This window comes from Lepidochelys olivacea (genome assembly GCF_965140295.1).
Source record: "Lepidochelys olivacea isolate rLepOli2 genome assembly, chromosome: 20".
NCBI classification, from domain to species: domain Eukaryota; kingdom Metazoa; phylum Chordata; order Testudines; family Cheloniidae; genus Lepidochelys; species Lepidochelys olivacea.
Genome location: NC_140430.1, coordinates 12,577,947 through 12,590,830, shown reverse-complemented (window position 1 = coordinate 12,590,830; position 12,884 = coordinate 12,577,947). Strand labels below are relative to the sequence as shown.

Genomic DNA, 12,884 nt, shown 5'->3' with positions numbered 1-12,884 from the left:
GAGACAAGACAACGAGATCCCTCCTCCCCCCACTTCTGGAACAATTATTGCTGACACCCCACATCCCATCCAGTCTCCCCTGTCCAATCTCCCCAGAATATCAACCATCTGCACAGGGCTCTCTCTCCCCCTCCCAGTAGCTCTCTGCTGTAACTCTCACTTCCTGCAATGAACAGGCAGTGCCCCCCAGCTCACAGGCCTCCCTGCTCACTCACAGGGTGCTCCTTTTCTCCACAATCATAACCCCTTCCCAGGGGCCTCCTGGCGATCTCAGACTGGCCTCCCGTCCCGGCTCTGCCTTGGCTCCCCTTGGGACTGGGGCGGGGTTTGGCACTGATGGTGATGCTGCAACGGCACCTTTGGAGACCAAAGCTCTCAAGTCCCAAAGGCAGCCTGGGAGCATGGGCAGGTCTCAGCTCAGCTCTGCCCTTTCAGTGTGGGAGGCGCCCCTTGAGGGGCTGGAGGCTGCCAGATCTGCAAGCCCCTTGCCGGGGGTCTCCAGTGCCTTGGCTTAGCAAAGGAAGGGCCTCTGCCATGCTGCTGCCCCGCAGTGTCGCTGAGGCCTCGACTAGCAAAAGCTGCAGTTGTCCTGGGCCCTGTGCTTTGAGGTTTCCAAGCTAACAAAAGGCCCACTCAGCCTGTTACATGAAATAGTTGCTGGAAGTCAGCAGAAGCAGGCGCCCACTGACCTGGCCCAGACAGGACTGTTGGAGTGAACTGCGCGGGGCAGAGGGGGCTGCAAGGCTCTTGGTTAAGCTACTGTTGGCATGGCAACGAGCTAAACCTGGAAGTGGGAAGGAATGTTTATAATTGGAATCACCACAATGTGCTTTAATTGGTGACTGTTAATGAGCTGAGGCAGCCGCACCTTCATGGACAGTGTTCGGGGATGGAGGCTGTCAAGCAATGGAAGCAAGGAGATGGTTGGTCTGGACGGCACCAGCTTTACCAGCATAGCTGCTACTCCTGCTGTCTCCTGGGACTCCAGGAGAGAGAGGGACCTGAGATGGCCTCATTACAAGAGCTGGACAGATCATGGATTTTTTGGTTCACTGGCAATTCCAAACAAAAAACAAAAACCAAGGTTCATTGCAGGTTAAATTGAAAATCACTTTTTTCAAAAAATTTTGAAGTCAAAAATCCAAACTCAGTGCCAAACAAAACCCGGAGTGAATGATTTGAGTTCTAGTGGAGCACACATTGAACAAGCATCAAAATGTGGTGCAGTTGTGAAAAAGGCTAATATCATTGTGGGGGCTATTAACAGGAGTATTGAATGTCAGAGACAGAAGCTAATTGTCCCACTCTGCTCAGCTCTGGTGAGGCCTCAGCTGAATGCTGTATCCGTTTCTGGGTGCTGCACTTTAAGAACAAGGTGGGCAAACTGGAGAAGGTTCAGAGGAGAGCAACAAAAATGATAAAAAACCTGACCTCTGAGGCAAGGTTAAAAAAAGGAATATTTACTCTTGAGAAAAGAAGACTGAGGGGGGAATCTGATTTCAGTCTTCAAATATGTTATGGCTGTTATAAAGAGGACTATAATCAATTGTTCTACATATCCACTGAAGGTAAGACAAGAAATAATGGGCTTGACTTCCCCCAAGCTAGCACCAAAGCTGGTGGAAGCTCAGTGTTGCTGCCGGCCAAAGGCCAGCGGGCCGATGCTGGGGGTGGCCGACTCGAGCAGGTGCTGACGCTAGCCAGTGACCTGGTGCTCAGGTCAGCCAGTAGCCCAGCTCTAGGGCTGACGCTGAAGCTGGCTGGCAGCCCAGCACTGGGGATGGCTAGCAGCCCGGTGCTGGGGCTAGTGCTGGGGGTGGCCCGGGATAGTTCGGCTGGGGCTCCTCTGCCCGCAGGGGGTCAGGGGTGGGTGCTCAGGGTTCCGGTGGATGGAGAGTGGGCGGCCACTCAGGACTTCTGCAGACGGGGGGGGGGGGGAGTAGGGGCAGGGCCAAGTGGCTAGCCTTCCCAAAGGGGGGGCTCACGCGCCACCCATGATCTGCAGCAAGGGAGATTTAGGTATTAGGAAAAGCTTTCTAATCATAAGGCTAGTTAAGCTCTGGAATCCGCTTCCAATGGATGTTGTGGAATCCCCATCACTGGAGGGTTTTCAGACAAGGCTGGTCAAACACTGGTCAGGGATGGTCTAATGTAACACTGACAGGCCCTGGTCGTCGGCAGTCAGGATTGAACCTGGGACCTCTACAGCTAACTGCATGAGCCCCACATGGCTCTTAGCTAAGGCTGTAGAGCAGACTCATTAATCTCTAAGTGGTCTCGGTGCCACTAGTTGGGACAGAGCACCACACCCGGGAGGTGTGTGAGTTACATGAGCACAAGGGGGCCTAAATCATAGAATTTTAGAGTTGGAAGAGACCTCAGGAGGTCATCTAGTCCTGCTCAAAGCAGGACCAACACCAACTAAATCATCCCAGCCAGGGCTTTGTCAAGCCAGGCCTTAAAAACCTCTAAGGATGGAGATTCCACCACCTCCCTAGGTAATGCATTCCAGTGCTTCACCACCCTCCTAGTGAAAAAGCGGTTCCCAATATCCAACCTAGACCCCTACACTGCAACTTGAGACCATTGCTTCTTGTTTTGTCATCTGCCACCACTGAGAACAGCCTAGCTCTAGCTCCATCCTCTTTGGAACCCCATTGGCCTATTGGGCTGTATTAGTAGGAGCATTGATGACTTCTCGAGGTTCTGTTCCAGCCCTGCATTTCTGTGATTATGGATTGCCACTGTGGCTATCACTGAGCCAGGGAAAGGCAATGAGAATGACTCTACAGCCTGGTGGTAAGGGTGCTTGCCTAGGATGTGGGAGACCCCAATGCTCCAATGACTACGCAATTATTTATATAACGTGGACAGCTCCAACAGGCGAGCCTGAGAAAGTGCTGTGTCAGAATGTCTATAACCCATTGAATATGGCACTTTCTGCTAATGTGAGAGACTCAAGTTCAAATCCCTGCTCCATGTCTGACAAAGGGGAACTGAACCTTGGTCTTCCCCCATCCCATGTAAGTACCACTATAAGGTGGGTAGAAAGCTGGCTAGATTGTCGGGCTCAACGGGTAGTGATCAATGGCTCCATGTCTAGTTGGCAGCCGGTATCAAGTGGAGTGCCCCAAGGGTCGGTCCTGGGGCCGGTTTTGTTCAATATCTTCATAAATGATCTGGAGGATGGTGTGGATTGCACTCTCAGCAAATTTGCGGATGATACTAAACTGGGAGGAGTGATAGATACGCTGGAGGGGAGGGATAGGATACAGAAGGACCTAGACAAATTGGAGGATTGAGCCAAAAGAAATCTGATGAGGTTCAATAAGGATAAGTGCAGGGTCCTGCACTTAGGATGGAAGAATCCAATGCACAGCTACAGACTAGGGACCGAATGGCTAGGCAGCAGTTCTGCGGAAAAGGACCTAGGGGTGACAGTGGACGAGAAGCTGGATATGAGTCAGCAGTGTGCCCTTGTTGCCAAGAAGGCCAATGGCATTTTGGGATGTATAAGTAGGGGCATAGCGAGCAGATTGAGGGACGTGATCGTTCCCCTCTATTCGACATTGGTGAGGCCTCATCTGGAGTACTGTGTCCAGTTTTGGGCCCCACACTACAAGAAGGATGTGGATAAATTGGAGAGAGTCCAGCAAAGGGCAACAAAAATGATTAGGGGTCTAGAACACATGACTTATGAGGAGAGGCTGAGGGAGCTGGGATTGTTTAGCCTGCAGAAGAGAAGAATGAGGGGGGATTTGATAGCTGCTTTCAACTACCTGAAAGGGAGTTCCAAAGAGGATGGCTCTAGACTGTTCTCAATGGTAGCAGATGACAGAACGAGGAGTAATGGTCTCAAGTTGCAGTGGGGGAGGTTTAGATTGGATATTAGGAAAAACTTTTTCACTAAGAGGGTGGTGAAACACTGGAATGCGTTACCTAGGGAGGTGGTAGAATCTCCTTCCTTAGAGGTTTTTAAGGTCAGGCTTGACAAAGCCCTGGCTGGGATGATTTAACTGGGAATTGGTCCTGCTTCGAGCAGGGGGTTGGACTAGATGACCTTCAGGGGTCCCTTCCAACCCTGATATTCTATGATTCTATGATTCTATGATACCTTACCACTGGGATAAAGCTTAGAAGTACAGCGGCAGCACCATCTGTTCCAGCTGTGTTGTGAATCTAGTTCCCCCTTCCTTTGCTTTAGTCAAAAATGCCTGAAATGAAGCAAAAATTTTTCGGTTGGGTTGAAACAAAATGTACCCTTTTGACATTACCAGAATAAGTCTTTTTTTTCTTTTTTCTTTTCTTTTTTTCGTTCAGTCAAAACTATTTTGCAACCTTGACAAGAATTTTGCAGTTTTTGGCAAATAAACTATTTGCTAGAAATTTTTTGCCCAGCTCTAATTGCTGTCTCCCATGTCTTCAGCTAAATCCTGAGATGTGAGACTTACATTTCTTGCTGTCACCCCCTCGCCATCATGTGTCATTTCCTTTCCTCTCGGTTTGACTCCTCTTTTCTCTTTCTCACCTTTTACCTTCTGTGTAACAAGTCTGGCTGAGCCACCGAGACAAGCCCACCTTTTTGAGCAGAGAAGCAGCAACAAGCAATGCCTTGAAAAGCTCAATGCCGGTTCAAATTTGCCAGTTCTCAGTAGCTGATCCCATGCTATCCTGGGCCTATGTTTCTCCAGCAGTGAGGCTGCAAGTGAGAGTCAGCACAAGGGAGAGAAGCTGCATGGTCTATCTTTGCTGGTCTTTCTCTCCCCATTCATGTGTGACTGTCTTGTTTGTTTTAAAGGAAACAGGGTGAGATTTCACCAGCAGCAACAACAGCTCCAGACCATGCTAAACTAACCCCCACCCCCACCCCCAAAGCACAGTTAATACCATCTTTAAGGCAATCGAAAAGACAGCATGGAGTGTTGATGTCGCTGTGTTGGTCCCAGGACATTAGAGAGACAAGCTCGAGGAGGTAATATCTTCATTGGACCAACTGCTGTTGGTGAGCTAGACAAGCTTTCAAGCTACACAGCACACTTCTTCGGGTCCGGGAAAGGTATTCAGTGGGCTTGTTTACACTTAAAACACTGCAGCTGTGCTGCTGGAGCACCTCGGCGAAGATGCTATTTACACCTATGGGAGGGCTTCTCTAGCTAGCCCTGTCTACACCTGAGGTTAGATGCGTTTAACTGCATCGCTCGGGAAGTGGATTTTTCACACTCCTGAACAACGTAGTTATACTGACCTAATTTCCAAGGCCTGGTCTACACTACAGAGTTAGGTCGACACAAGGCAGTTTATGGCGCCCTAACTATGTAAGTGTCTACACTAAAATTTTGCTCCCGCTGGCATAACTGCCTCGCTATATTGACTGAATAACTCCATCTCCACAAGAGGCGGAGAGTCCGGTTATGTCTGCTCTAGAGACCTTACAGTGGCACAGGTGTACCAATACAGCTATGCCGTTATAAGATCTTTCATGTAACCACTCTGTGCCGACAGGAAAGAGCGCTCCTGTCGACATAATTACACCTCTCCCAACAAGCAGTGGTAGCTATACCGGAGAGAGAAGCTCTCCTGCTGACATAACGCTGCGCACACTGCCACTTATGCTGCTGAAATTTATGTTGCTCAGGCAGGTTTTTTTCACACCCCTGAGCAACACAAGTTTTGCTGACATAAGTGGTAGAGTAGACATGGCCTCAATGTCAATCTAGTTAGGTCGATGCAGCATTAGTATAGACATTGCTTATATCAAATGTTACTGGCTTTCAAGATCTTGCAAGGTGTTTTGCGGGGCAGGAGGGTGTTGAGCATCGTAGTAGTAGAGATGTCTGCAAGTTTTGCCTCTGTTGTTCTGGCAGGGTCTGGTGTCGCTTTGAGTTGGAGTCCTGGTCTAAAAGATTGTCAGACAGGCACTTTTCCCTTTAAAAAGCTCTGGCTAGTCAAAGAGAAAGGGAAAACTATCTTGTCAAAATAGAAGATTTGCTTAATACTTTACATTTTAAAAGTTTTAATTATTTTTCTGTCTGTAATAATAATAAAATAATAATAACAACAATAATTGCTGTTATAAGAATTTGAAAAAGCTTTTTTTCCCCTTTGGATTACTATTTCTAGATATTCTAAGTAATATGGTATAGTGCTTTTTTAATGAATCTCAACAGGACATTACTTTTTTCAAGCAGATTTTAAGCTATTTTTCTTTAAATTTTTATCTTTTCTATTCTTTGATTAATGCTTGACAAGTTTAATTTAAAGGAGGATTTTAAGGCAATTCATAATTACAAAAATGGCGGTGTCTATATTTCAGATGCACCTTGGATCTTAGTAATAAATGAAGACATACTGAATCATATTTTAGTATGAATTTTATTTATTTTAATGAACAATTAGATAATTTGAAAACTGCTATCAGTTCATGAGGGTAGAGCATCCACCAGCTGTAATATGTAAAAAGTAAGGATTACGTAGGGAAAAACACATTTAACCTGGAAAATTCGTCCCAGACTTTCTGGTGGCTGGCAGCTAAAACTGAATGGCTGGAGCCTGCAAAGAAATACACACATGCACTCCTGTGAGTAATTCCATATGTTGCAAGAGGACAATGCATGTGAATAAAATTTCAGGTGCATAAGTATTAATTAATTTATGTAATTAATACATTTATAGCCATGAATGTATTAATGGATACTTTTTCCTGCCTTCTTACTCAGTTCAACCAATGGAAGTGCAGTATGCAAATGAGAAGGAATGGAAGGGCAATGATTGGTTGAGTTACCTCTGATGTCACATTAAGGTTTGACTATCTTGGGTGGTTTTTGCATTGGTGAAGCTACAAGAGTGGTTTCAGAGTAACAGCCGTGTTAGTCTGTATTCGCAAAAAGAACAGGAGGACTTGTGGCACCTTAGAGACTAACCAATTTATTTGAGCATCAGCTTTCCTGAGCTACAGCTCACTTCATCGGATGCGTTCAGTGGAAAATACAGTGGGGAGATTTATATACACACAGAACATGAAAAAATGGGTGTTATCATACACACTGTAAGGAGAGTGATCACTTAAGATGAGCTATTACCAGCAGGAGAGCCGGGGGTGGGGGGGTGGGAGGGAGGGAGAAAACCTTTTGTAGTGATAATCAAGGTGGGCCATTTCCAGCAGTTAACAGGAACATCTGAGGAGCAGTGGGGGGTGGGGGAAATAAACATAGGGAAATAGTTTTACTTTGTGTAATGACCCATCCACTCCCAGTCTCTATTCAAGCCTAAGTTAATTGTACCCAGTTTGCAAATTAATTCCAATTCAGCAGTCTCTCGTTGGAGTCTGTTTTTGAAGTCTTTTTGTTCTAATATTGCGACCTTTAGGTCTGAAATCGAGTGACCAGAGAGATTGAAGTGTTCTCCGACTGGTTTATGAATGTTATAATTCTTGACATCTGATTTGTGTCCGTAGAGAATTTTAACATTCATAAACCAGTCGAAGAACACTTCAGTCTCTCTGGTCAGCTTGCTCTCCTGTCACTTGGGAACAGAATGGGGCTTTTGACACAATGTTAGGCAGTTGTGTTTCCATATAGAGGCAGGAGATTGTATGAGCGCACCCCCCCCCCCCGCTTCCATTAATTATGGTGAGATCTGTGTCAAGAGAGGGAGGGGAAGAGCGTGTTCGAAGAATACAGATTTTGTCATTTTTATCCTTTATAGTCAAACAGGAACCAGATTCTGCCTGGACTCCTGGCTACTGGAAGGAGAACAACAAAGAATCAATCCTGAAGCACTTGCATGAGAGGAAAGTGACCAGGAACAGCCAGCATGGATTCACCAAGGGAAGGTCATGCCTGACTAATCTAATCGCCTTTTATGATGAGATTACTGGTTCTGTGGATGAAGGGAAAGCAGTGGATGTATTGTTTCTTGACTTTAGCAAAGCTTTTGACACGGTCTCCCACAGTATTCTTGTCAGCAAGTTAAGGAAGTATGGGCTGGATGAATGCACTATAAGGTGGGTAGAAAGCTGGCTAGATTGTCGGGCTCAACGGGTAGTGATCAATGGCTCCATGTCTGGTTGGCAGCCGGTATCAAGTGGAGTGCCCCAAGGGTTGGTCCTGGGGCCGGTTTTGTTCAATATCTTCATAAATGATCTGGAGGATGGTGTGGATTGCACACTCAGCAAATTTTTGGATGATACTAAACTGGGAGGAGTGGTAGATACGCTGGAGGGGAGGGATAGGATACAGAAGGACCTAGACAAATTGGAGGATTGGGCCAAAAGAAATCTGATGAGGTTCAATAAGGATAAGTGCAGGGTCCTGCACTTAGGATGGAAGAATCCAATGCACCGCTACAGACTAGGGACCGAATGGCTAGGCAGCAGTTCTGCGGAAAAGGACCTAGGGGTGACAGTGGACGAGAAGCTGGATATGAGTCAGCAGTGTGCCCTTGTTGCCAAGAAGGCCAATGGCATTTTGGGATGTATAAGTAGGGGCATAGCGAGCAGATCGAGGGACGTGATCGTTCCCCTCTATTCAACATTGGTGAGGCCTCATCTGGAGTACTGTGTCCAGTGTTGGGCCCCACACTACAAGAAGGATGTGGATAAATTGGAGAGAGTCCAGCGAAGGGCAACAAAAATGATTAGGGGTCTAGAACACATGACTTATGAAGAGAGGCTGAGGGATCTGGGATTGTTTAGCCTGCAGAAGAGAAGAATGAGGGGGGATTTGATAGCTGCTTTCAACTACCTGAAAGGGGGTTCCAAAGAGCATGGCTCTAGACTGTTCTCAATGGTAGCAGATGACAGAACGAGGAGTAATGGTCTCAAGTTGCAGTGGGGGAGGTTTAGATTGGATATTAGGAAAAACTTTTTCACTAAGAGGGTGGTGAAACACTGGAATGCGTTACCTTGGGAGGTGGTAGAATCTCCTTCCTTAGAGGTTTTTAAGGTCAGGCTTGACAAAGCCCTGGCTGGGATGATTTAACTGGGAATTGGTCCTGCTTCGAGCAGGGGGTTGGACTAGATGACCTTCTGGGGTCCCTTCCAACCCTGATATTCTATGATTCTATGAACAGTTTTCCCCCTTTTCAGCAGCCACAGTTTGGTTTGCTGATGGTGGGGAAGATGTGGAGGCATTGTCTTTTTTCATTATTGCTTGTACTGTGGGTTTGCACCTGAATGTGAGGAACCTGCCTGTTGTGTCTGGAGAATCAGGAGAAATGACCAGAGTCATGCTGCAGCAGGAGATCCAGGTGGGGCTGGTTCCAGATATCCCAGGCTTCAAAGAGCTAAGATCCTGGGGTTTCAGAGCAGTTTTCAGCATCTGCACAGCTCTTGCCTTGGAGGGCAGAACTATTGTGCACAGAACATTGCCCAGAGAAAAGCTCATCAGTGTGAGAAATTAAGTGCTAGGAACCTCCATAGCAATCTGTCATTAGTTCAGGAAATACCCATGTGGAAATGCCCACACCTTTGCTATGTATCCTTCAGCCAAAGCGTTCACACTTGGGTACCTAAAGAAATGGGCTGATTTCCAGAGGTGCTGAGACCTTTTGCTTCAGTAGCACACCAGATGTAGATGTGTAAATACGGATTTAGGTGCTGTGGCCTTGCTGCACAGCTGGTCCCTATTGGACTGGGAAAGGACCAGTGCGGAGGTGCCTTATCAGTTAATTTTAAAAGCAAAACCCTGGGGACCAGCATGGTTGTGATGCTGCAAATTCACTGGCTGGGTGTTGTATCTGTCCACCATCCTTTGTGGCTGTGAATGGTCTCTGAGCCTCGCCTGGGAGCTGAAGGAGCTTGGAGAGGTCATTCGTAACCTTATCCAGAGGCAGTTTCTTAGTCTTGCCTAGTATCAGAGTTGGGCAAACATTTCAATGTAAAATATCAGTAAACTCTCTAATTCTGATGGGAAAACCCCAGGAATTTGAATGTGTGATTTTTCTGCTCTTGATTTTCAACCAGCCAAGCTAGCGGAATTTACTGGCTCCAACCAACAGGGTTGAAGTGGCAGGTCTCTGAGAAGTTTCTGATACAAATTCTTTATGTGCTTAAGGGTTTGAATCTCTAAATCCCCTTTGGAGGGTGAATGGGGAGGAGTGTAGTAGGGGCCGCCACAGACCACCAGCATCCTGTAGCACCAGGGCTTTGCACTACACTCTGGGCGGGGACATGTGGTATTGCATCAGCCAGGCCAGCACCGCCCACAACAAAGCACCTTATGTAGCACTGTGCGAGCCAGGCAGGTGCACAAATCACGATTTTATTATCATACAGGTTTGTTCAGAGAGCAGAGTCCTTTCAGTGACATAATAACAGATGTTAAACACAGACAGGCCAAGACTCCTCCTCAGTTATTAGACAAAGCCACGGATGCTGTGTTTTTGCATTCCCAAAACTAGGAAGCTCTAAAGCAATGAGGACTGGATAGTCATGGAAGTTCTCATCTCTCCTCTTTGCCCTCTGGAGTTTTCATTTTACCCACTATATGAATTGCCTTTCTAAGCAGCACTAAAGTAAGAAGCAAACAGTCTGCAAATGTGGCTGGACTGAGCCGTCATCCAGGAAATAGGCAGATGCCTGTTCCAATGAGGAGCATGTGGTCTGTCACTCCTCTGCCCTTCTTTGGCTCCACCCACTCACTCCCAAGAGAGCTGTGCTGGTAACTTACAAGGGGCAGAGACTAGATGAGGAAATATGGCCGGGAAGAAGCTGCTTGGTGCTATAGACAAAGGAACAGCTTAAGGTTCTAATATGCATCTGGGTACATTTCTGGGGATGCCTGCACTGGCGCATGGTCCTCTAGTCTAGAGGAAGCAGCCAGCAGGGCTTCAGCTGCTGGAAGTTGGGATAATAAACTCCTCATTGGCAATTCCAAAGCCAGGAACTCAGTTTGACTTCTTTCTATGGCTTCTAATATCTGACAAAATGGGAGATGAGAAAAACGGGGCTGCAGGGTGGCACAGATTGAGCCCTCTTATCTGGGCAGTTGCTGACGGCAAATGGGAGAGACTCCCAAGGGAATCCTGGCTGCTGGGAGAGTTCAGCTGAGGGCAGATGAAGTGGGACACAGATAACTTTCAGGAGATTCTGTTCTTGCGTTATCCAGTTCTGCTGCAGGATGTATGGATGAGACATGCCAGGGCTGTTCCCATCAGCAGGCCAAGCACTGGGCACAAATGGGAGTGAATGGACCCTTTGGATCCTTTCTGGTGAGTAACCAAGGCACTTGCAAAGCAGAAAGCTAGTACCAACAGAGAATTTGTTTTCAACTGGCTATTTGTTATCTGCTATTCAAAAATAAATTATCTTCCAAAAGAGTTTTATACACACTATCTGACAAGCTTGTTACAAGCCAAATGGTCCGGGCCTGGCTTGGATTTCTACCTCTTCTAGAGACCCAGTTTTCTCCAGGGTCTTTGTCAAAGGACTGAGGAATTGAGAGTGGTTCCTGTGCTGAGAAGTCATCGTTGTACCAAAGGGGGGGGGGGTGCCTGCTCATCCTCCCCTCGCCGGGGACTGCTCAGGAGAAGAATAGCTTTGTTGGCTTTGGGGAGCTTTTTCTGGCTTAGTTGATGTTTTGTTTTGATTGAGGCAGAAGCATGACGCTTGTTCATCCCTCATCCCAGGAACACCTAAGTAGAGAGATCCAGAGTCAGTCACAGCCAGGCAACCACCTGCAACAAAAATCGCTTTGCTCCCCAACAGGGACTTGGTGAATGGACTGGAAAAGTGCTCAATGTTCAGCACTTCCTACTGAGGACAATGGAGAATCCCCTCCCCCCACGGAGAATCCCCCCTCTTCCCATTTAGGACCCCCCTCCCCCCATGGAGTATCCCCCCTGCCCCCAATGGATAGTCCCCTTCTCCCCATGGAAAATCCCCCCACCTCCGATGAAGAATCCCCCTCCCTCCACAGAGCATCTCCTGCCCCCAAAGAAGAACCCCTCCCCCCATGGAAAATCCCCCTTCTTCCCATGGAGAATTCTCCCCACAGAAAACTCCTTATGCCCCCTATGGAGAATCCCCTTCCCCACTGAGAACTGGTGCTCAGCAGTTTTGAAAATGAGCCTTGGTATGTATGCTCTCCCTTGAGCTCCAGGCACACATCCTGCTGGCCAGGGATGAGTTGCAAGCAGCGGAGCACTGGGCTTATCAGGAGCCTACAGTAGCACAGCAGAGTAGGGAAGTGCTACGGGATGGGGGCGGGGGGTGCAGCTCTGTACAGCAAGCATGCCCCATGCATGCCCCAGGGCTTTGGCTCAGCACTGAATGAGAAGGAACCCCCCTCCTCCCCACCCCTTCTGCCTCAGTGCGCACCCTTCTGCAGCAACGGGGCTGTGCTTGGAGGTTTGCCGCTTAATGACTAATGTGGTTTGACTATGGTGTCATATGAAAGATGACAGGGCAGCAGCCGGTGGTGACTGCCTGCAAATGTGTAGACAAGGCCACCTCTGACTAGCCCTCCATGCCAGCACACCCTGCCTGCCCAGAGGCTGGGAACGGGGCAGAGGGCAGCATTACAGAGCAGCATCGGAACCACGGGGTGGTGTTAGAAGCCTGCTGACTGCACTGCCCATTCGGTGCCTATTCCGGGGCTGGAGGCTCTGGTCTGTAGGGCTGTCAAATAATCCCTCTCCCCAACTGCTTAGCACAGCAGCATAACCCCAGTGAGCCAGTGAACTCTGGCACTGTCAGCCCTCCACAGCATGGAACAGGGAGCTGCTGTCAGATGGGTTTGCTAGAGGAAGTCTGGCAGTGCAGTGACTGGGTGTCAGCCTTTGCTAACGGGCTGCACTGGTACCAGCCCCCCAGGTCTGTCCACACTGCATGTTTGTCCACACTGGTTCCTCACTCGTTTGGGGAGGTTCTGTTTCCCTCAGCCTTG

The 12,884-nt window shown here is 48.0% G+C and overlaps 1 pseudogene across 1 annotated transcript in view; it reads right to left on the bottom strand.

The window, feature by feature from the left end:
* Window positions 1-8,498: 8,498 nt before the first annotated feature.
* The window catches only part of LOC311510671 (twist-related protein 2 pseudogene), a 41,949-nt pseudogene continuing 37,563 nt past the window's right edge, over window positions 8,499-12,884 (bottom strand). Inside the window, exon 2 of the transcript XR_014714599.1 lies at window positions 8,499-11,631. The product of XR_014714599.1 is annotated as a twist-related protein 2 pseudogene (transcript). The remainder of the gene's footprint in view (window positions 11,632-12,884) is intronic.